This window comes from Heptranchias perlo, chromosome 1 (genome assembly GCF_035084215.1).
Source record: "Heptranchias perlo isolate sHepPer1 chromosome 1, sHepPer1.hap1, whole genome shotgun sequence".
NCBI lineage: Eukaryota > Metazoa > Chordata > Chondrichthyes > Hexanchiformes > Hexanchidae > Heptranchias > Heptranchias perlo.
The window spans coordinates 23574612-23600142 of NC_090325.1; the positions used below are offsets into that span (position 1 = coordinate 23574612).

The window sequence follows — 25531 nt, forward strand, 5'->3', positions numbered from 1 at the left end:
AAAAAATAAATAAATTCCGATTATCCGCAAAGAAAATATCTCAGTTTCTGAAAGGAGCTGACGTTTGCAGCTCTGCAGAAGGACCGTGAGTTCTCCCAGAGCTCAGTGGCACTCGCACTTCCCTATGCTGAAGGTTGCTCCTCTTATTCGAAGCCTCGACGCTCCATCAGTCGCGCCGACCACCCTACAACAAGCAGACTGCAGACTGCCACCTGCAATCCTCCTCCTCCTCCTCCTCCTCCGCCGCCACCCATGCAATTTAAAACCCGCCCCTTCTACCCGGATTACTACGACCATCTCAAAGAAGCCCTTCAGCCCCGGTCCCACCCCCTCCATATGGCAGAATGGACCGCACAGCGCGCGCTCCCATTGGACATTATACATGCCAATCAACGCCAGCGTCACAATCTTCCCAAGTCCTCCCCCCGCCGCGTGTCTCTCGCCCCGCCCAATCCCACCGACGGTTTTTCTTTTTAATTCCTCGCGCAGTTTGCTCGGGGTAGGAGCGTCGGATGGGTGAGAATTTATTGTTTATGTTTTAAATTAATTGTGTTATTAGAGGGAGGGTCGCGTTTTAGTTGGACACGATGTAGAGATTTTTTTTAAAAAAAAACAAGACCACTAAGAGAGAGAAAAAAAACCCCACAACTCTCTGATTAGAACCACCATCAAAAAAAAATTATAAAAATAGAGAGAAAGAAACGCTGCTGGGAGATGAGTGGCCAAGACCGAGGTTATTATGAGGAGATTATGAGGAGAAAACAGGATTACTCGAGAATCAGAAGGTAGGTGGGAGAGATGTGTGGCGGCGGCGGTTTGGGTGCGATGAAACGGGTTCATAATTATTTTTAAATTCTCTCCCTTTCTGAAAAAAGCGACGATGCTGTTAAATGTAATTTCTTATTTAGTTTTCACGCGATCGCTTTCAAACCAAAACACTTATTCCCATAAGATTTTAATCTTTTTGAAGAGTATTTAAAAACAAATATAATGCGCTTTGTCCTTTTTTTAAAACAAAAAAAAAACCCCTTCAAATTATAAATGATGCATATGATGCAGTTTTCAATTAAAAGACGAGCCTTTTTTGTTGGTGGAAATAACCGATTCGATTCCTAAAATAAAAACAGAAAATGCTGGAGAAGCTCAGCATCTGTGGAGAAAGAAACAAGAGTTAACGTTTCAGGTCGAAGACCTTCCGTGAGAACTATTCCTATTCGTTTTGGTCCAAGGGTTGTTGCTCTTTTAAAAAAAAACAAGCATCCGAAGGCACGAAGACCGATTTGCGAGCACCAGCTGGACAGAAGCTCACTGAGCTTTTTATTCTTCCAGTTCTGTGCTCTTATTTCTGCGTAAAATTAACGGTGGGAGGAGAGGGGAGAGATCATTTCATTTCCTCTACCCGCGTTCGACATGCGCAACAGAATCTGGCCATGCTTTGCAGGAATGTTATTTTTGTTCAGAATCTACTCCCGCTTTTCTAGATGGTCCATTGATTTTCATTCAACACGAGTACGCGGTAGAAATGCGTGTGTGTGTTAAGCAGGCGAAGGGGTGTATTTATGCGTAATCTCGTCTGCAAAATAGCAGAAATATCAATGGAATATAGAATCATAGAAGTTACAACATGGAAACAGGCCCTTCGGCCCAACATGTCCATGTCGCCCAGTTTATACCACTAAGCTAGTCCCAATTGCCTGCACTTGGCCCATATCCCTCGATACCCATCTTCCCCATGTAACTGTCCAAATGCTTTTTAAAAGACAAAATTGTACCCGCCTCTACTACTGCCTCTGGCAGCTCGTTCCAGACACTCACCACCCTTTGAGTGAAAAAATTGCCCCTCTGGATCCTTTTGTATCTCTCCCCTCTCACCTTAAATCTGTGCCCCCTCGTTATAGACTCCCCTACCTTTGGGAAAAGATTTTGACTATCGACCTTATCTATGCCCCTCATTATTTTATAGACTTCTATAAGATCACCCCTTAACCTCCTACTCTCCAGGGAAAAAAGTCCCAGTCTGTCTAACCTCTCCCTGTAAGTCAAACCATCAAGTCCCGGTAGCATCCTAGTAAATCTTTTCTGCACTCTTTCTAGTTTAATAATATCCTTTCTATAATAGGGTGACCAGAACTGTACACAGTACTCCAAGTGTGGCCTCACCAATGCCCTGTACAACTTCAACAAGACATCCCAACTCCTGCATTCAATGTTCTGACCAATGAAACCAAGCATGCTGAATGCCTTCTTCACCACCCTATCCACCTGTGACTCCACTTTCAAGGAGCTATGAATCTGTACTCCTAGATCTCTTTGTTCTATAACTCTCCCCAACGCCCTACCATTAACGGAGTAGGTCCTGGCCCGATTCGATCTACCAAAATGCATCACCTCACATTTATCTAAATTAAACTCCATCTGCCATTCATCGGCCCACTGGCCCAATTGATCAAGATCCCGTTGCAATCCTAGATAACCTTCTTCACTGTCCACAATGCCACCAATCTTGGTGTCATCTGCAAACTTACTAACCATGCCTCCTAAATTCTCATCCAAATCATTAATATAAATAACAAATAACAGCGGACCCAGCACCGATCCCTGAGGCACACCGCTGGACACAGGCATCCAGTTTGAAAAACAACCCTCGACAACCACCCTCTGTCTTCTGTCGTCAAGCCAATTTTGTATCCAATTGGCTACCTCACCTTGGATCCCATGAGATTTAACCTTATGTAACAACCTACCATGCGGTACCTTGTCAAATGCTTTGCTGAAGTCCATGTAGACCACGTCTACTGCACAGCCCTCATCTATCTTCTTGGTTACCCCTTCAAAAAACTCAATCAAATTCGTGAGACATGATTTTCCTCTCACAAAACCATGCTGACTGTTCCTAATTAGTCCCTGCCTCTCCAAATGCCTGTAGATCCTGTCCCTCAGAATACCCTCTAACAACTTACCCACTACAGATGTCAGGCTCACTGGTCTGTAGTTCCCAGGCTTTTCCCTGCCGCCCTTCTTAAACAAAGGCACAACATTTGCTACCCTCCAATCTTCAGGCACCTCACCTGTAGCGGTGGATGATTCAAATATCTCTGCTAGGGGACCCGCAATTTCCTCCCTAACCTCCCTTAACGTCCTGGGATACATTTCATCAGGTCCCGGAGATTTATCTACCTTGATGCGCGTTAAGACTTCCAGCACCTCCCTCTCTGTAATATGTACACTCCTCAAGACATCACTATTTATTTCCCCAAGTTCCCTAACATCCATGCCTTTCTCAACCGTAAATACCGATGTGAAATATTCGTTCAGGATCTCACCCATCTCTTGTGGTTCCGCACATAGATGACCTTGTTGATCCTTAAGAGGCCCTACTCTCTCCCTAGTTACCCTTTTGCCCTTTATGTATTTGTAGAAGCTCTTTGGATTCACCTTTGCCTGATCTGCCAAAGCAATCTCATATCCCCTTTTTGCCCTCCTGATTTCTCTCTTAACTCTACTCCGGCAATCTCTATACTCTTCAAGGGATCCACTTGATCCCAGCTGCCTATGCATGTCATATGCCTCCTTCTTCTTTTTGACGAGTGCCTCAATCTCCCGAGTCATCCAAGGTTCCCTACTTCTACCAGCCTTGCCCTTCACTTTATAAGGAATGTGCTTACCCTGAACCCTGGTTAACACACTTTTGAAAGCCTCCCACTTACCAGACGTCCCTTTGCCTGCCAACAGACTCTCCCAATCAACTTCTGAAAGTTCTTGTCTAATACCATCAAAATTGGCCTTTCCCCAATTTAGAATTTTAACTTTTGGGCCAGACCTATCCTTCTCCATAGCTATCTTAAAACTAATGGAATTATGATCACTGGTCCCAAAGTGATCCCTCACTAACACTTCTGTCACCTGCCCTTCCTTATTTCCCAAGAGGAGGTCAAGTTTTGCCCCCTCTCTAGTCGGGCCATCCACATACTGAATGAGAAATTCCTCCTGAATACACTCAACAAATTTCTCTCCATCCAAGCCCCTAATGCTATGGCTGTCCCAGTCAATGTTGGGAAAGTTAAAGTCCCCTACTATTACCACCCTATTTTTCTTGCAGCTGTCTGTAATCTCCTTACATATTTGCTCCTCAATTTCCCGTTGACTATTTGGGGGTCTGTAGTACAATCCTATCAAAGTGATCTCTCCCTTCTTATTTTTCAGTTCTACCCATATAGACTCAGTGGGCGAACCCTCGGATATATCCCCTCTCACTACTGCCGTGATGTTCTCCCTAATCAAGAACGCAACTCCCCCTCCTCTCTTACCTCCTGCTCTATCTTTCCTATAGCATCTGTACCCTGGAACATTGAGCTGCCAGTCCTGCCCCTCCCTTAGCCATGTTTCAGTAATAGCTATAACATCCCAGTCCCATGTACCCATCCATGCCCTGAGTTCATCTGCCTTGCCCATCAGACTTCTTGCATTGAAATAAATGCAGTTTAATCTAGACTTCCCTTGGTCTTTGCCCTGCTTTCTCAGACCATCTGTCCGGTCATGTTCTGTACACTCTCCCTTACTGCCTTTTGTTTCTGTCACCACTTTATTTCCCACTGACTTCCTGCATCGGTTCCCATCCCCCTGCCACATTAGTTTAAACCCTCCCCAACAGCACTGGCAAACACTCCCCCTAGGACATTGGTTCCAGTCCTGCCCAGATGCAGACCGTCCAATTTGTACTGGTCCCACCTCCCCCAGAACCGGTTCCAATGGCCCAGGAATTTGAATCCCTCCAGCTTGCACCATCTCTCAAGCCACGTATTCATCTTAGCTATCCTGTCATTCCTACTCTGACTAACCCGTGGCACTGGTAGCAATCCTGAGATTACTACCTTTGAGGTCCTACTCTTTAGTTTAACTCCTAACTCCCTAAATTCAGCTTGTAGGACCTCATCCTGTTTTTTACCTATATCGTTGGTGCCTATATGCACCACGACAACTGGCTGTTCACCCTCCCCCTCCAGAATGTCCTGCAGCCGCTCCGAGACATCCTTGACCCTTGCACCAGGGAGGCAACATACCATCCTGGAGTCTCGGTTGCGTCCGCAGAAACGCCTGTCTATTCCCCTTACAATCGAGTCCCCTATCACGATAGCTCTGCCACTCTTTTTCCTGCCCTCCTGTGCAGCAGAGCCAGCCACGGTGCCATGAACCTGGCCACTGCCACCTTCCCCTGGTGAGCCATCTCCCCCAACAGTATCCAAAACGGTATACCTGTTTTGGAGGGAGATGACCGCAGGGGACCCCTGCACTGCCTTCCTACTCTTCCTCTGTCTGTTGGTCACCCATTCACTATCTCCCTCAGTAATTTTTATCTGCGGTGTGACCAACTCACTGAACGTGCTATCCACGACTTTCTCAGCATCGCGGATGCTCCAAAGTGAATCCATCCGCAGCTCCAGAGCCGTCAAGCGGTCAAACAATAGCTGCAGCTGGACACACTTCCCGCAGGTGAAGGAATCAGGGATACAGGAAGGAGCCCTGAATTCCCACATCCCACAAGAGGAACATGACACGGCGCTGGGATCTCCTGCCATGACTTAACCCTTAAATTAGCTTAAGAACAACTACAATGTCAAGAGAAAAAAAAAGGAAAGAAAAACTACTTACCACTCCCTTTAAGGAGTTTACTCCTTTAAATTGTTCTCAATTTAGAGAATGTTAACTACACTAGGGACCTTGATTCACTAAAAAATAAACGCTACTTCCTATAAGACCTGCAGACCTTCCCTTTCCTTTTACTTTAGTTACTGTCGATAAGTAGAAATACTCACGTGAACCTACTCCCCAATCAGGTGCCTCCCCTGTGTCGCGTCCCGATCTGATTCCTGACGTCACTTCGAACTCGGTCGCAGCTCCGCTCGGCTCCTCTCAGCGCTCTGAAATCCCGCCTTTTATCGGACGCTCCCTCCGCTCGGCTCGGCTCCTCTCAGCTGTTCTCAGCGCTCTGAAATCCCGCCTTTTATCGGACGCTCCCTCCGCTCGGCTCGGCTCCTCTCAGCTGTTCTCAGCGCTCTGAAATCCCGCCTTTTATCGGACGCTCCCTCCGCTCGGCTCGGCTCCTCTCAGCGCTCTGAAATCCCGCCTTTTATCGGACGCTCCCTCCGCTCGGCTCGGCTCCTCTCAGCTGTTCTCAGCGCTCTGAAATCCCGCCTTTTATCGGACGCTCCCTCCGCTCGGCTCGGCTCCTCTATACTGGAAATGCGCACAGCAAGTAGGTCAGAGAATAAAAGACAGGCTAACCTTTCGGATTGACTCTCTTTTATTAGATTTGACTTGTTCTTAAAGAAGGGCTCTACCCGAAACACTAACCTGCCTTTTTGTATTTCTTTCCGGATCCCTACTGACCTTTTTAAATAGATGTTTTTACTGCAAATTTGCCAGCATTGTGGCTTTTCTCGTTTCCAAGTAGTAGTCTAGGCAAGGCAGCATTGTTGATGTGTTTTCTATATACTTCGTCAAAAATGCTGCATGTTTTAATTTGACAATTTGTCATTGGTAGAATTACAATATAAGCATTTCTGCCATCAACAATGACAAATGAATGTGTGCTGCTTCCTCAAGCACATTGTGATTCCGAATGCATTCTTATTGACTGATGTACATGGAGTTGGGGACCTGCACTTTCTCGTTAAAAGCGGGCATTGTGTGTGGGACTGACGAAATTTCACTCTGAAGTTTTGCTTGGGGCATGGTATTTAATGGAGGGACTACGAACAGTGAAGATATTGGTTGTCAGTCTCAGACCTGTAGTGTCTATTATTTGCAGATTGGAACTTCTTTTTGAAGTCTAGGCATAGGTCAAGGACAGGGGACATAGTGCAGAACTTATATTGCACTATATTGCTGAATACTGCAAAACTGCTTAGTGCCCAGCCCCCCTCCTGCCCGTGGCGAAGGAGCCAAAACAACCTCTTGTCGTTCTCGTATTGACAATGCACTTCAGTTACATTACATGGCTGCCATCAAAATTAGAGCTGTCTCCATTGGTAGTGATGTAATGTAAAGGAGTATAAATGCTTTGTTCACAATACTATAGCTAAAACTGATTGTGAGAGCACATTTTACCCAGTGTAGTGCTCTGCTTTTTTTTTCATATTTGTTTCTTCCTTGAGGAATAGCAACTTTACAGAAAATGCAGCTAGCTTTCATTTTGACTTAAATTGGCCCTAGATAAATATCACAGCATATTGAGTTTGTCGAAAAAGCACTCAATTTAAGGTGATTGTGTGCTGGAATGGGTATTTCTCAACTCACTACCATCAGTGTGATGCAGTTTTTGGCTTTTTATTAGCAGCTCTTGTAACTTGTCAGCTGCACGTCTTGTAAGCAGACTTTGCATACCCAAAGAACCACGAAGTGCGGCCCTGTAGTTTTATGCCCCTAAATTCAGGTGGAATAGGGAAGGAAAAAAGAAAGGAGGGGGCTGGCAGTATTGATCAAGGATAATATTACAGTTCTACAGAGGGATGATATTCTAGAGGATTAAAAGACTGAATCTATTTAATTAGAGTTAAGGAACAGAAAAGGAGCTGTTACATTGTTGGGTGTTCACTGTAGACCCCTAAATAGTGAGAAGGAGATAGAGGAGCAAATCTGTAGGCAAATTTCAGAGAAATGTAAAAATAATACAGCAGTAATAGTGGGGGACTTCAATTATCTGAATATAGACTGGGAAAACTGTAAAGGGCAAGGAAGGTGAAGAATTCCTAAATTGTGTACAGGAGAACTTTCTTAATCAGTGTGTTTCTAGCCCATCGAGGAAGGAAGCAATGTTGGATCTAGTTCTGGGGAATGAAGTATTGCAAGTGGAGTGTGTATCAATGGGAGAACATCTGGGGAATAGTGATCATAATATAATTAGGTTTAAAGTAGTTATGGAAAGAGACAAAGAAAAATCAACGGTGAAAATACCCAACTGGAAGAGAGCCAATTTCAATGATCTGAGAAGGGATCTAACACTGGTGGACTGGAAACAAAGATTGGCCAAGAAACCAGTAAATAAGCAATGGCAGGCCTTCAAGTGGAGATAGTTCAGGTACAAACCAAGCATATACCCATAAGGAAGAAAGCTAGGGCATCCAAAGCTAGAGCTCCCTGGATGACAAAGGAAATAGAGGTTAAAATAAAACAGAAAAAGGAGGTTTATGACAAATGTCCGGTACAGAATACAGTAGAAAACTAGAGAATGCAAGGGGAAATTGAAAAAGGATGCAAGTAAGGCAAAGAGAGAATGTGAGAAAAGATTAGTGGGTAACATAAAAGGGAACCCAAAAATCTTTTATAAACATATAAAAAGTTAAAGGAATGGTGGGGCTGATTAGGGACAAAGAAGGAAATCTTCTTGTGGAGGCAGAGGGGATGACTGAGGTACTGATTTGAGTACTTTGCATCTCTCTCCACAAAATAAGAGGATTAAGTTAATGTCGCAGTAGAGGAAGAGGGATTGGAGATATTGGATAGGATAAAAGGAGGTGCTAAATAGGAATCGCATTACTCAAAGTTAACAAGTCACCTGGTCCAGGTGGGATGCTTCCTAGGTTGCTGAGGGAAGCTAGGGTGGAGATAGCAGAAGCTCTGACCACAATCTTTCAATCTTCCTTGGATATGGGAGTGGTTCCAGAGGACTGGAGAATTGAAAATGTTCCACCCCTACTCAAAAGGGGAGAGGGATAAACCTGGTAACTACAGGCCTGTCAGTCTAACGTCAGTGGTGGGAAAACTTCTAGACACCATTGTCCAGGACAAAATTAATTCTCACTTGGAGAAGCATTGGTGCCAGCACGGATTTGTTAAAGGCAAATCATTGATGCAGTTCTTGGATGAAGTATCCGAGAGGGTTGATGAAAGTAGTGCAGTAATATATATATATTTCAAAAAGCATTTGATAAATTACCACATAACAGACTTATTTGAAAAATAGAAGCACATGGGATTAAAGGGATGGTGGTAACTTGGGTACGTAATTGGCTAAGGGATGGGAGGCAGAGATAATGGTGAACAGATGTTTTTCTGACTGGAGAGAATGATGCTTTGGGGTCCCCCAGGGATTGGTATTAGGACCGTTGTTTTTTTTATATAAAAGTGACGTGGACTTGGGTATAGGGGGTACAATTTCGAAGTTTGCGGATGATTACAAAACTTGGCAACGTATTAAGTAGTGAGGTGGATAGTAGCAGATTTCAGGAGGACTTAGACAGACTGGTGAAATGGGCAGATACATGGCAGATGCAATTTAATGTGGATAAATGTGAAATGATGCATTTTGGGAGGAACAACATGGAGAGGCAGTATAATCTAAATGGTACTATTTTGAGGGGGGTGCAAGAGCAGAGAGACCTGGAGATGCATATTCACAAATCTTTGAAGGTGTCAGGGCAAGTTGATGAGTTGGTTAAGAAAGCATATGGGATACCTGGCTTTGTAAATAGGGGCATTTAATACAAAAACAATGAATTTCTGTGCTGTAAGATTCTATGATTCTATAAAAGAAAGCTCTTAACTCTTTAGGACACTCAGTCCTACAACACAGGTGCACCTGTACTTTATTTCCTTCCAAGCCACTCTGAAATATATTATCAACACAGCACACTCAATAACAGCAGTAAAAGGCCTGTCCCGCATCACCTAGTTCAACATATATTGATAGTTACCCAAGCCATTTCAATCACAGCAGGATAAAAGTACAAGACCCAAGCAAAGCATAGTAACTCCTACTTGCAAGAGTATTTAGAGATGCATTAACTGATACTATTTTTAACAATATCTATGATAACATAGGTAATATGGTTAAGCACTGAGGATTCTGTAAAATATTTGGGTACGTACTATTGGGCACAACAGTAGTTTAAGTGTATCACAATATATTAACATTAGCTGTGTTTTGTGCTTAGTAAAAGTGAAACAGTTATGTTCAAAGTCCAGGATTGCAATACAGCTTAGCAAGGTTGTTTATAGTTGGTATGCAGGTAAGTTGACAATGATAAGACTGTTACTGTAATGCGAGCAAAATATATAGAACCTTATCTTTTGTAGCTGTTAGCTGTTTGGGCGTATTCATTTCTCTCTTCCTCTGAGGTGCTGAGGACACTAGTGGCAAGTCATTATCCATGGTAATTCTTTATTAAACCTTAACCTTTCCTCACTTTCCAACTTCTACTCTTAATAACTTCTTGGCTTTGGACCTGCACTCAAAGCTCTTCTCAACTTCCTTTAATCTTCTACCATTCCTGAAAACCTCAAAACTTTGATTTTGGGTGGGCATGGCATGAGTTTAAATACTTTAAAATAATACCAATGGCAATTTCACTTAGCAGTCATAAACATTAGTGACCAATTAATATCAATTTAGTTATGTGGAACCTTTTTCAAGATCTATCAGAAATGCACAAAGTATATCTTCGAATTAGGACTAATACATGTAGAAAATCACATATTACTTTCACCTCAGTCTGTCTTTGGATAACTAAAGTCACATTTTGTTATTTCTTTATTTTTCTCTAATTTGTCTATATGTACTCTATTTCCTTTCCAGTATAATACACCTGCAATCGTATAACATTCTCTTCTTCCTTAACTTCAACTGAATAGATTCAACATTTTGCACTATCCATACTATCATTCTTAAAATTTGGTGCTGTAATGTAATCTTTGATACTGTCATTGCTTTTTCCCCTGCTCTATCCCTCCAGAATACTTTGTGAATTGGATGAGCTGCCATTTTTTAAACTGATATTAAATCCAATAAGTTCCCCATTTCATTTACTTTTGGTTTCCCTTGTGCCAGTGATACTTTATCCTCCTCTGTGAATTCGGATACAAAGTACTCATTTAACAAGTTAACCGTTTCCTTATTGTCGATTTACAGTATCACCTGTGTCTGTTTGTACTAGGGCCCACCCTTCCTTTTGGCACTCTCTTTTAATATATTTATAAAAGCTTTTAGTGATAGCTTTGATATCTCTTGCATTTTTTTCATATTCCCTTTTTGCACCTCTTAATACTTCCTTTGTATCCCCTTGTTTATAAAAGCCTTTCGCATTTCCTTTTGTGCTGACTGCCAGTCGTCTTATGTTCTTAACGTCCCTCATTTTATATCTCAATTTTCTTCTGTATCCTTCCTATTTATCCAGGGAAACCCAACGATTGATACATATCTTTTACTCCTAGTCAGAGTGTACTTAGCCTGTACCATATTCATTTAAGTATCCCCATTTCATCCCACTGAAGTTATTTTGGGCACAAACTAACTTTGTGGGGAGGAAACACAAGACAAAGAAGCAAAGAGAAAAGTAATTGGGATGGGGTGCAGTAAGGATAAGAGAAAAAGAAAACTGGAAAGTAATAAAGAACATGTTTGATAACGCTCCTGTGAAGCGCCTTTAATGTAGTAAAACATCCCAAGGCGCTTCACAGGAGCGTTATCAAACAAAAATTTGACACCGAGCCACATAAGGAGATATTAGGACAGGTAACCAAAAGCTTGGTCAAAGAGGTAGGTTTGAAGGAGTGTCTTAAGGGGGGAGAGAGAGGCGGAGAGGTTTAGGGGGGGAAATCCAGAGCTTATGGCCTAGGCAGCTGAAGGCACTGCTGCCAATGGTGGAGCAATTAAAATCGGGGAAGCGCAAGAGTCCAGAATTAGAGGAGTGTAGAGATCTTGGAGGATTGTAGGGCTGGAGGAGATTACAGAGATAGGGAGTGGCGAGGCCATGGATAGATTTGAAAACAAGGATGAGAATTTTAAAATCGACCGGACCAACAGCCAATGTAGGTCAGCGAGCACAAGGGTGATGGGTGAACAGGACTTGGTGCAAGTTAGGATAGGGGCAGCAGAGTTTTGGATGAGCTGCCATTTTTTAAACTGATATTAAATCCAATAAGTTCCCCATTTCATTTACTTTTGGTTTCCCTTGTGCCAGTGATACTTTATCCTCCTCTGTGAATTCGGATACAAAGTACTCATTTAACAAGTTAACCGTTTCCTTATTGTCGATTTACAGTATCACCTGTGTCTGTTTGTACTAGGGCCCACCCTTCCTTTTGGCACTCTCTTTTAATATATTTATAAAAGCTTTTAGTGATAGCTTTGATATCTCTTGCATTTTTTTCATATTCCCTTTTTGCACCTCTTAATACTTCCTTTGTATCCCCTTGTTGCTTTTTAGCTCTCCCAGTCCACTGGATTTCGACTTTTCCATGCATTTGTGAAAGCCCTTTTATCTTGATACTGTATCATCACATTTGTTGACCATGGTTTCTTAACTGCACAAGTGGAGCTTTTGCCTTTTAAGGGTATGTACTAGTCTTGTATTGCACCATATACTTCTTTAAATACCTCCCAGTTTGTCTGAATGTTTACCTGTTAACAGTTCAGCCCTGTTTACTTTTGTCAATTTATGTCTCATCTCTTCAAAATTTGTCTTTCTTATGTTTTAAAACCTTGGTTTGTGACTCTCCCATCTCCCTTTCAAACGTAACATCAAATTCGATCACATTGTGGTCACTATTTGCAAGGTGTTCCTTTACTGTCAGATTATTAATTAACTCTGGCTCATCATCATTAAATCTGGTATGGCCTGTTCTCTTGTCAGTTCCAGAAAACTTCCGAATATATTCTAGAAATTTGCTGTCTTTATTACTTGTGCTGTTTTGCTTCTCCCAGTCTATTTGAAAATTAAAATCACCCATTATAACCATATTGTTTTTGCTACATACTTCTCTGATCTTCGTATTTATACATCCTGCTAATACATCATTACTGTCAGGAGGTCTGTCACTACCTACACAACCTTATTGAAATCCCTTCTTTCTACTGGTCTAATTGTGTATTTTACCAATATTGCGATGATGACTCCTTTCCCAATTTCCCTGTCCTTTCTAAAGATCTTATAGCCTGGAATATTTAGCTCCCAATCATGCCCAGCTTGTAGCCATGTCTCTGTAATGGTTACTACATCATACCCTTTAAGTGGAATTTGTGCTTCTAACTTGCTTGTTTTATTCCTTATGTTGCATGCATTTGTGTACAGAACTCTTATTTGGATTACAGTCCCTACTCTGCCTATGTGCCTTGATGGTGGTTTTCTCTTACTTTTTGACTTATACTTTTTGTTGCTGATGCTCTGTTCATTGTTATGATCGTTCATGCTTCAATATCGAAGAAGACAGCTGGAATATCACCTTATTTTTGAAGTGAGTTCTTTGGTGACTGATGAGACCTATTTTTGCTCGGGATGAGTGTACCAGATACACCAGGTTGGGAATCTTGATTTTTCAAGCAAGACTTCCTCGGCTGGTGTTTACATTCAGCATCACCAAGGCGACGGGCCTCATAGTAGGATGGTTTTTTGCCACGCTTTCTTATCTTGAGCAAGTTGTTCCCACTTATGGATGTCTGTTTTGCAATGTTTCAGAGTAGCTTTTAAGCAGTCTTTATATCTCTTGCTGACCACCATGAAATCACTTCCCATTTGTCAATGTGCTATGAAAGATCATCCTCTGGATTCGTTCATCAGATATTTGCACCACATGACCTGACCATTGTAGCTGTCCCTTCATGATCAGAGCATCAATGCTTGGCATGTCAACTTTTTTAAGGACGTCAGTGTCAGGGATCTTGTCTTGCTATCTGATCTTCAGTCGTTGTGGTGTAGGCTCGATGGGCTGAATGGCCTCCCTTTGTGCTGTACCATTCTATGATTCTAGGCAGCTTAGGTGAAAATGATTCAGCTTCTTAATGTGGTGTGAATATGTTGTTCAAGTTTGACAGGCATAAAGCAGGGTTGTCAGAACAGCAGCTCTGTATATTTTGAGCTTGGTGTGAAGGCTGGTGCTTCTCTTGTTCCAGAGGCGCTCACGGGGCTTGCCAAAAGCTAAGCTGGCTTTGGCGCTTCTGCAGGGTACTTCTGTGTCAATATGGACGTCTCTAGACAGGTGCTACCCAGGTAAGTGAATCTGTTCACAGCTTGAGGCGTGTGATCACCGATAGGTGATGATTGGTGGAGTGTAATCCTTTCCTGGGCTGGTTGGAATAGTACCACTGTGTTTTGATAGTCATGCCCAATTGCAGGCAAACTGTTGCAAGGTGGTTCATGATTTTTTTGCACATCATCCTAGGAGTGGGCCACAAGAGCACAATCATCAGCAAATAGGAGTTCACATCAATTTAATATGTTCCTATTTTTCATTACACCTGCTTTATTTTTCAGGTATTTTATTACTTCCAAGAAATTTTCATGATCTAGTTCATTACTCATAACCAGTGCCTCTGCTGTTATAAATCTACTAACATACTGTTTGAGAAAGGAGTCCTGTACACATTTTAGGAATTCCATTTCCATTTCTGCATTTAATCTTTCTCCTAATCATTAAATGGAGAATTAAAATTTCCCAGAACAATAATTTTGTTAATCCTACTCGTCTCTCTAATCTGACTGCGGATTTTCCCTTCCATTTGCTTCCCACAGTTTGGAGGCCTGAATACAGCCCTACCAATGTAACAAGGCAGTTTGTGTTTGAGCTTCAACCTTATTGACTCTGCACTGCTTCCTTGTCTACATCAACCCTCTCTTACAGCAGTTATTTCTTCTTTTACCAATATTGCCACTCTGCTTCCTTTTCTATCTTTTCCATCTATTGTATCCCTCATAAAATATATATATTTTCCATTCTTGTCCCGTTTTCAGCCGGTATATAAATATCATTACAGTACCAGTCACCCACTCCAGTTGCATACATGCGTACATTCACTCACTCCACAAAAATTAGAAATAGAATAGCTGAGTATCAGAAACACAAGGAAGTTATAACACAATTGGTCTTGTATAATCATTAGAAATATATATGTAATATAGAATTAAAAATATAATTGTATAATGATATGTAAATATTCTATAGTTGTACAGTTACGTACATTTGTATTATCTATAAATGGTTCTTGGCCTGCCTACTATAATGTATTAGCTGACTTTTCCTCTGGTACCTACAATCTTGCCATTAGCACATCGTGCCTCTGCATGTTTGTACAGTACATTGTTTGCTGAGATCCTCTGTGTATTTTATTCTTCGGTGTTGCTGCTTCCAGTATAATGTATATGTCTGCAGATAAGAAAATTGTCCTACTTTTCAGTTTTAAAAAAACTATGATCTGTAGAATCATAACATTTTACACCACAGCAGGAAGCCATTTGTACCTGCACCATGTCTCGAAGAGTTGCAACTTTAGTCCCTTTCCCCATAACCCTTCAAATTTTTTTTTCAAACATTTACATAGAAAATAGGAGCAAGAGTAGGCCATTCGGCCCTTCGGGCCTGCTCCGCCATTCAAAATGATCATGGCTGATTGTCTAACGCAGTACCCTGTTCCTGCTTTTTCCCCATATCCCTTGATCCCTTTAGCATTAAGAAATATATCTATATCCTTCTTGAATACATCTAATGACTTGACTTCCACTGCCTTCTGTGGTAGAGAATTCCACAGGTTCACCACCCTCTGAGTGAAGACATTTCTCCTCATCTCGGTTCTAAATGGCATACCCCGTATCCTGAGACTGTGACCCCTGGTTCTGGACTCCCCAGCCATCGGGAACATCCTCCCTGCATCTAGCCTGTGTAGACCTGTTAGAATTTTATGTTTCGATGAGATCACCTCTCATTCTTCTAAATTCTAGTGAATATAGGCCCAGTCGACCCAATCTCTCCTCATATGTCAGTCCTGCCATCCCAGGAATCAGTCTGATAAACCTTTGTTGCACTCCCTCCATGGCAAGGACATCCTTCCTCAGATAAGGAGACCAAAACTGCACACAATACTCCAGATGTGGTCTCACCAAGGCCCTGTATAACTGCAGTAAGACATCCCTGCTCTTGTACTCAAATTCTTTTGCAATGAAGGCCAACATACCATTCGCCTTCCTAACTGCTTGCTGTATCTGAATGCTCGCTTTCAGTGACTGGTGTACAAGGACACCCAGGTCTTGTTGCACCTCCCCTTTTCCCAATCTATCACCATTCAGATAATCTGCCTTTCTGTTTTTACAACCAAAGTGGATAACTTCACATTTATCCACATTATACTGCATCTGCCATGTTCTTGCCCACTCACCCAACTTGTCTAAATCACATTGGAGCCTCTTTGCATCCTCCTCACAGCTCACATTCCACCCCAGCTTTGTGTCATCTGCAAACTTGGAAATGTTACATTTAGTTCCCTCATCCAAATCATTGATATATATTGTGAATAGCTGGGGCCCAAGCACTGATCCCTACGGTACCCCATTAGTCACTGCCTGCCACCCGGAAAAAGACCTGTTTATTCCTCTATTTCCTGTCTGTCAACCAATTCTCAATCCATGCCAGTATATTCCCCCCAATCCCATGTGCTTTAATTTTGCACACTAACCTCTTGTGTGGGACCTTATCAAAAGCCTTCTGAAAATCCAAGTACACCACATCCACTGGTTCTCCCCTATCTATTCTACTAGTTACATCCTCAAAAAACTCCAGTAGATTTGTTAAGCATGATTTCCCTTCCATAAACCCATGCTGACCTTGTTAATGCCTTCCAAGTGTTCTGTTATCACATCTTTTATAGTAGACTCTTGCATCTTCCCCATTACTGATATTAGGCTAACTGGTCTGTAATTCCCTGTTTTTTTTTCTCTCCCTCCTTTATTAAATAGTAGGGTTACATTTGCCACCCTCCAATCTGTAGGAACTGTTCCAGAGTCTATAGAATTTTGGAAGATGATCACCAATGCATCCACTATTTCCAGGGCCACTTCCTTTAGTACTCTGGGATGTAGATTATCAGGCCCTGGGGATTTGTCAGCCTTTAGTCCCATTAATTTCCCTAGCACTTTTTTTTACTAATAATAGTTTCCTTCAGTTCCTCCCTCTCACTAGACCCTTGGTTCCCTAACATTTCTGGCAGGTTATTTGTGTCCTCTGTGAAGACAGAACCAAAGTATGTGTTTAATTCTTCTGTCATTTCTTTGTTCCCCGTTATAATTTCCCCCATTTCTGACTGTAAGGGACCTACATTTGTCTTCACTAATCTTTTTTCTCTTGACATTTTTATAGAAGCTTTTACAGTCAGTTTTTATGTTCCCTGCTAGTTTACTCTCGTACTCTCTGTTTCCCCTCTTAATCAATCTCTTTGTCCTCCTTTGCTGAATTCTAAACTGCTCCCAATCCTCAGGCTTGCCGCTTTTTCTGGCAATTTTATATGTCTCCTCTTTGGATCTAATACTATCCCTAATTTCTTTTGTAAGCCACGGTTGAGCCACCTTTCCTGTTTTATTTTTGCGCCAGACAGGAATGAATAATTGTAATTCCTGCACACGTTCTTTAAATATTAGCCATTGCCTATCCACCATCATCCCTTTTAGTAAAGTTCCCAATCTATCCTAGCCATCTCGCACCTCATACTTTCATAATTTCCTTTATTTAGATTCAGGACCCTAGTTTCGGATTCAACTACTTCACTCTCCATCTTAATGAGAAATTCTATCATGTTATGGTCGCTCTTCTCTAAGGGATCTCGCACAAGATTGTTAATTAATCCTTTCTCATTGCACAATACTCAGTCTAGGATTGCCTATTCTCTAGTTGGTTCCTCAACGTATTGGTCTAGAAAACCTTCATGTACACACTCCAGGAATTCCTCCCCCACAGTATTATTGCTAATTTGGTTTGACCAATCTATATGTATATTAAAGTCACCCATGATTATCGTTGTACCCTTCTTGCTTGCATCTCTAATTTCCTGTTTAATGCCCTCCCCTACATCTCCACTACTGTTTGGGGGCCTATAGACAACCCCCACTAACGTTTTCTGCCCCATGGTGTTTCTTAGCTCCACCAATACAGATTCCACATCGTGATTTTCTGAGCTAATATCCTTCCTCACTATTGCATTGATTTCCTCCTTTACTAACAATGCTACCCCACCTCCTTTCCCTTTTTGCCTGTCCTTCCTAAATTTTGAATTCCCCTGGATGTTCAGTTCCCATCCCTGGTCACCCTGCAGCCATGTCTCTGTAATTGCAACTATATCGTAACCGTTAATATCTAGCTGCGCTGTTAATTCATTTACCTTATTGCGAATGCTCCGCGTATTAAGACACAATGGGCTCGATTTTAGGGTCGGGTTACCTGCGGGTTTCCAGCGGGGGGGCCCCGAAAATCCCGATCTCCGATCACGTGACCGGATTCGGACGAAATCCCGGCCACTTCCGGGTACCGCGCTGACGTGCGGGGCTGCGCGCGCAAGCCCCGCTGGTGGGAATCCCGCAGGCAATTAAAGCCAGCGGGGTTCCACTTGAGAGCACTTAACTTGCTCGTTGTGGTCAGTTAATGAGCTGAAGCAGCTGTCAAAAGAGGAAGTGTGGGATTTTACGGTCAAAGCAGTCAGTTTCCCACACTGGGGGAAACAGGACCCTTCAAACCAGGCGTGTTGCAGCCAGCAGCCTGTGCCAGGTGCCAAGGTGCGCTCCACGGGGGAGCGCCCTCACCCACGCAGGAGGCCACCGCGTCACATAGGGCAACCCCTGCCCTCCACCAACCCCCGCCAAGCCAGAGGACAGACCGACACGAAACCGCAGCCCCAGTCCGAGGACCCACCCACCTACCCTGCACAACCCCTCACACCAACACCTGCCAGATGGGTGGTGCGTTGACATCGTCGGAGGACGAACAGGATGACCAGCCCCAGCAGCCTCGCAGTCCACGCCGTCCGCCTCGGAGACGTGGGGCCCCCCAACACGGTGCTGCGGCACACCCACCTGCACAGCAGGTGGGAGGGCAACCGCAGAGAGAGATGCGTCGCAGGAGGCACTACCCTCCGCACAGGGTGTACAGAGCGAGGCTCAGCTTCATGGACCTCTCCGAGGAGCAGTGCATACGGAGGCTCAGAGTCAATCGCCAGGTAGTCGCCGACATCTGCAGCCTCCTTAACGACGAGCTGCTCCCTGATGGACCAAGCAGCATCTTCTTACCTGTCGCCGTCAAAGTCACCACTGCCCTCAACTTCTTCGCATCCGGTTCCTTCCAGGGTGCCACCGGGGACATCACCGGGGTCTGTCAGTCCTCTGCACACAAGTGCATAAGGCAGGTCACCGATGGGTTGTTCCGCAGGGCCTCCCACTACATCAACTTCGCCATGGACGAGCGCAGCCAGATGGAGAGGGCGGTTGGATTCCATGCCATGGCCGGCTTCCCACGGGTGCAGGGTGTAATCGACTGCACCCACATCGCAATACGGGCACCTCCGCATGAGCCAGGGCTGTTCATCAACAGGAAGGGGTATCACTCCATGAACGCCCAGCTCATCTGTGACCTCCGCCAGAGATTCCTACAAGTGTGCGCCAGATACCCCGGCAGCTGCCACGATGCCTTTGTCCTCAGGGAGTCCGCCGTCCCGCCCATCCTGCAGGCACCCAACGCCGGCAACGGCTGGCTCCTCGGCGACAAGGGGTATCCCCTCCACACGTGGCTCATGACACCTCTGAGGAACCCCATCACCGAGCCGGAGCGTCGGTACAATGACAGCCACACTGCTACCAGGTCTACAATTGAGCAGACCATAGGGCTTCTCAAGATGCGCTTCAGGTGCCTTGATCGTTCTGGGGGAGCGCTCCAATACACACCATTCAGAGTGGGACGAATCATAGTTGTCTGCTGTGCCCTGCACAACATGGCCCAACAGAGAGGGGTGCCGCTGGAGGAGGCCCCATCCACACCCGCCACCCACATTGAGGAAGGCGAGGGCGAGGAGGAGGAGGAGGAGGAGGAGGCGGAGGCGGAGGAGGCGGAGGAGGAGGACGCGCCCGAGGATGTTGGACGACCCATGCGCCGAGCCGCGACTCACCGGGATGGTCGCCGGGCCAGGGACGCACTCATACGTCAACGGTTCTCCTAGAGTCAGACACTGCGAGGTGCTCGCATCTCCTCACCTGCACATGCGAGCGGCCATACCAGCCCCCTCCACTGAAGAGTGCTGCCAGTAATCCTGCACCCACAGCAGTGTGCCCAATGGGTGGCAGCAGGTGTTCGCCGTCATGATGGCCTCCACGGAACGCAACTACTGCACAAGCCGCGGAAGAATGGACGAGAGGTGGCAGGAGTGGTGAGAATAGACTATTTAATATGTGGAATGTGACATCATTTAAGAAACAAAGTACAAAATAATAAACACCCTGGTGTATTCCCTTTGTGATTATAAGGCCTTTGGAATTCTTCTCCGGGAACCCCTACCTGGTGCTACCCCTGTGGCTCCAGCAGAGGTAGTGGCAGGTTGCTCGTCTTCTTGCCTTGACCGGGTAGATGCTTTTGGCGGACGGCCCCTGGGTTTCGGTGCCCGTGAGGGCACCTCCACAGACTGCTCCTCCTGCACCGGGGCAGGGGCAGACTCGGCCACCTGGAGAGGAGGCACCATTGCGGGTGCTGGTTGAGAGGTGGGCGACGGGTGGGACGTGGGGACGCCTTGAGAGGCGTCCCCGCTTCCATGTCCCCGGTCACCATCATCCCTCTCTTGGCCTCGGCCCACATCACCCCTTCCACCCTGCTGGACGGCAGTTTGGATGGCATGTGTGAGGCCTTGCAAGGCCACCCCGAGTGTATCCCTCAGCCTGTTGGTGGCGTCGGAATGTTGCTCACCCTGAATCCGTACAGACGTTGTGAGGGCCTGCAAGGACTCGAAGTGGAGCTGTGCGTGACGCTCGAGGGAGGCCAACCTGTCCTCCACCGCAGACAGTCCCGCACCTACCCGCGACACTGTGTCGCCGGTACCCTCCTGTGCCTGCGCCACCAATGCCCACATGCAGGAGGTGGACTCCTCCATCGTCTGCGCTATTGTGGACAATGCGCGCGGCACCTCTGCCAGCACCTCAGCAATTAGCTGGTGGCCCTCGACGACTCTCCTTTTCTCTGGTGGCCCCCTGGGTTCAGCATCTGGGTCCGGCTGAGCAGAGCCTGGAGATGAGTGCTCCCTTCGTCGCGGACCCTCCGCGGCTGCCCCTGCCACCAGGGTCTGCTCATGCTCACTCGTGCGCAGTGACTCACCAAGTGCTACCCCAACTAGTTGGCGAGGGGGACCCACCGAGGTGCGTGTCTCTGCGCTGGTGGATGGTTGGCTCTGATGTGACGATGCACCCTCAGAGACCGCCATGTCCTCTGAGGAATCGCCCTCCATGCTCGCTTGATCCAAAGACGCACCTGCAAGAGAACAGAGGGCACTTTGAGGCATGTGGACCAACTTGACAGTGCGCCTGATGGCAGGTGATGATACGGTCACTCGCGATCATGGGTGTTGAGTGTCAGCTTTCCCTTACCGGCCGTTTCGGCAGCGACACACTCGCCATCGGCCACCGACAGGCAATGTCGCGTGCGGGCGAGGTCGAGCGCCTCCACCTCTGCGTCGGTGAGCTCCACCACTTGCGGCGGCCCACCTCCGGTGCGTGCCCTTTCGCGGTTGTTCTTGCTCCTCTTCTCCTGTGAAGGCAAAACACAGATGTGTGAGTGGGTGCGTCTTGCATCGTGAGACGCATCGAGCATCGGTGTGGTTGGGTTGAGCGTGGCGCGGAACGGATGGGAGGAAGTGTGGGCCACGTGCCCATCCCATTGCATGGGGATTGGGGTGTGTGGTAGTGTTCGGGTGGGGTCAGGGACGGTGGGTACTTGCGTGCACGGCGAGGATGGTGAATGAGTGGCTGTGAGGATTGCTGATGGAGCGCAGTGGTGGCTGTGCAGGAGGGGGTTGTGATCTGCTTGGCGTGATGGTGGGGACGGGATGTGGGAGGGTGCGTTGGTGTACTCACCTTGCCAGACCTAGTCAGGTCATTGAAGCGCTTGCGGCACTGCTCCCAAGTCCTTGGGGTGTTGCCCCTGCTGCTCACCTCCGCCGCCACCTCTGCCCATGCCTTCCTGGTTGCGGCGGCAGGGAACTTGCGCCCATCCTCAGGGAAGAGTGTTTCCCTCCTCCTCCTCACGCCCTCCAGCGTCAGCTGCAGTGCCAGATCTGAAAAACGGGGCGCAGCCTTTCCCCTTGGTTGAGCCATTCTCCCAGACCTCTTGCTTGCAGCAGGAGGGGCTTTGGGAGACTGCCCCTTTAACTGGAGCTCCTACATCGCGTCGACGGTACTGCGCATGCGCAGCCGGCCGGCACGCAGCTGGGGAGCGCAGAACCCGGAAGCAGGCCTTAATGGGTCCAATTATCCCGCGATCGCGTGGGGGACGCACACAATTACCCGTCCGCGTTTTCGACGCTCCCGGAGGACCACCCGCTGGGAACCCGCAGGCCTGCTAAATTCGAGCCCAATGTCTTTAGACTTGTCTTTTTAAGATTGCTAGTCATCTTAGGGCAATAGTTCAAAACAAAATTATTTGTTTTTTGCCCTTGTTTTCTTTACCTTCCACTATTGCTTCTTCCCTTTCTGTCTTTTGTTTCTATCCTTGTTTCCCCCTCCTCTGTCTCCCTGCTCAGGTTCTCACTTTCTTTTAAAAGCTATTATGGATTTTGCTTCTATCACTGTTTCTGATAGGGCATTCCATTTTCTAATTATTCTTTTGAGTTGTAAAAAAAATTCTGCTAATCTCTCCCTTTGTTAATTTGGCAGTGATATTAAATTTATGTCCTCCAGTTACCGCACTCACTGACCGGTGGAAAAAGTTTTGATTTGCCTTATCAAATCTCCTCATAATTTCAGACACCTCTGTCAGATCTCCTCTTAACCTTCTTGCTTGAATGAAAAGGGCCTCAGTTTCTCGAGTCTGTCATCATAATTAAAGCCTCTCATTTGTGGTATCATCCTAATAAATGTTTTTGCACCCTCTCCATGGTTTTGACATCCATCCTGACATACGGTGCCCAAACCTGCGAATACTATTCTAACTCTGCTCTCTCTTGCTATTTTTCTGAGGGCCAATACATCATTGACTGGCCAAATGTGTACACAGGTTTTTTTTGAACAGCTTTTCAATGTAGTACCAGATCGGGCAGAACCTATCCTGATCCAGCCCTGGTGTTGGACAGAAATGCTGTTAGAGCAGATGCTCTAAGCCAAATCATCCTGGCAATGACTTGTTAGTTGAAAGTTGCAGCTGTTCTATCAAAATAAGCTCGTTATGTGTATGTTTATTGAATATAGGAAGATAGTTGTTTCGGTGGTTGAGGAAATCTTCCTATGATGGATAACCAGATGTATATTCTAGATGTGCCTGGGAAGATCTTATAAATTTTCTTGATGTCTGTTATTCTATCCCTCAATGCTCATTGGGGGAAGGGGTGATGAACTACTGAATAGCAAATTACTGTGGTTTGTGGACTCTTAGGGCTCGATTTTAGGGTCGGGTTACCTGCGGGTTTCCAGCGGGGGGGCCCCGAAAATCCCGATCTCCGATCACGTGACCGGAATCGGACGAAATCCCGGCCACTTCCGGGTACCGCGCTGACGTGCGGGGCTGCGCGCGCAAGCCCCGCTGGTGGGAATCCCGCAGGCAATTAAAGCCAGCGGGGTTCCACTTGAGAGCACTTAACTTGCTCGTTGTGGTCAGTTAATGAGCTGAAGCAGCTGTCAAAAGAGGAAGTGTGGGATTTTACGGTCAAAGCAGTCAGTTTCCCACACTGGGGGAAACAGGACCCTTCAAACCAGGCGTGTTGCAGCCAGCAGCCTGTGCCAGGTGCCAAGGTGCGCTCCACGGGGGAGCGCCCTCATCCACGCAGGAGGCCACCGCGTCACATAGGGCAACCCCTGCCCTCCACCAACCCCCGCCAAGCCAGAGGACAGACCGACACGAAACCGCAGCCCCAGTCCGAGGACCCACCCACCTACCCTGCACAACCCCTCACACCAACACCTGCCAGATGGGTGGTGCGTTGACATCGTCGGAGGACGAACAGGATGACCAGCCCCAGCAGCCTCACAGTCCACGCCGTCCGCCTCGGAGAGGTGGGGCCCCCCAACACGGTGCTGCGGCACACCCACCTGCACAGCAGGAGGGAGGGCAACCGCAGAGAGAGATGCGTCGCAGGAGGCACTACCCTCCGCACAGGGTGTACAGAGCGAGGCTCAGCTTCATGGACCTCTCCGAGGAGCAGTGCATACGGAGGCTCAGAGTCAATCGCCAGGTAGTCGCCGACATCTGCAGCCTCCTTAACGACGAGCTGCTCCCTGATGGACCAAGCAGCATCTTCTTACCTGTCGCCGTCAAAGTCACCACTGCCCTCAACTTCTTCGCATCCGGTTCCTTCCAGGGTGCCACCGGGGACATCACCGGGGTCTGTCAGTCCTCTGCACACAAGTGCATAAGGCAGGTCACCGATGGGTTGTTCCGCAGGGCCTCCCACTACATCAACTTCGCCATGGACGAGCGCAGCCAGATGGAGAGGGCGGTTGGATTCCATGCCATGGCCGGCTTCCCACGGGTGCAGGGTGTAATCGACTGCACCCACATCGCAATACGGGCACCTCCGCATGAGCCAGGGCTGTTCATCAACAGGAAGGGGTATCACTCCATGAACGCCCAGCTCATCTGTGACCACCGCCAGAGATTCCTACACGTGTGCGCCAGATACCCCGGCAGCTGCCACGATGCCTTCGTCCTCAGGGAGTCCGCCGTCCCGCCCATCCTGCAGGCACCCAACGCCGGCAACGGCTGGCTCCTCGGCGACAAGGGGTATCCCCTCCACACGTGGCTCATGACACCTCTGAGGAACCCCATCACCGAGCCGGAGCGTCGGTACAATGACAGCCACACTGCTACCAGGTCTACAATTGAGCAGACCATAGGGCTTCTCAAGATGCGCTTCAGGTGCCTTGATCGTTCTGGGGGAGCGCTCCAATACACACCATTCAGAGTGGGACGAATCATAGTTGTCTGCTGTGCCCTGCACAACATGGCCCAACAGAGAGGGGTGCCGCTGGAGGAGGCCCCATCCACACCCGCCACCCACATTGAGGAAGGCGAGGGCGAGGGGGAGGAGGAGGAGGAGGCGGAGGCGGAGGCGGAGGAGGAGGAGGAGGAGGACGCGCCCGAGGATGTTGGACGACCCATGCGCCGAGCCGCGACTCACCGGGATGGTCGCCGGGCCAGGGACGCACTCATACGTCAACGGTTCTCCTAGAGTCAGACACTGCGAGGCGCTCGCATCTCCTCACCTGCACATGCGAGCGGCCATACCAGCCCCCTCCACTGAAGAGTGCTGCCAGTAATCCTGCACCCACAGCAGTGTGCCCAATGGGTGGCAGCAGGTGTTCGCCGTCATGATGGCCTCCACGGAACGCAACTACTGCACAAGCCGCGGAAGAATGGACGAGAGGTGGCAGGAGTGGTGAGAATAGACTATTTAATATGTGGAATGTGACATCATTTAAGAAACAAAGTACAAAATAATAAACACCCTGGTGTATTCCCTTTGTGATTATAAGGCCTTTGGAATTCTTCTCCGGGAACCCCTACGTGGTGCTACCCCTGTGGCTCCAGCAGAGGTAGTGGC

At 46.7% G+C, this 25531-nt stretch overlaps 1 protein-coding gene across 1 annotated transcript in view; it reads left to right on the forward strand.

Moving 5' to 3' along the window:
• Positions 1-444: 444 nt before the first annotated feature.
• LOC137320687 (lactosylceramide alpha-2,3-sialyltransferase-like) overlaps positions 445-25531 on the forward strand; it is a 142332-nt gene continuing 117245 nt past the window's right edge. Inside the window, exon 1 of the mRNA XM_067982373.1 lies at positions 445-785. The gene's annotated coding sequence lies outside the window, so the exon portion shown is untranslated. The remainder of the gene's footprint in view (positions 786-25531) is intronic.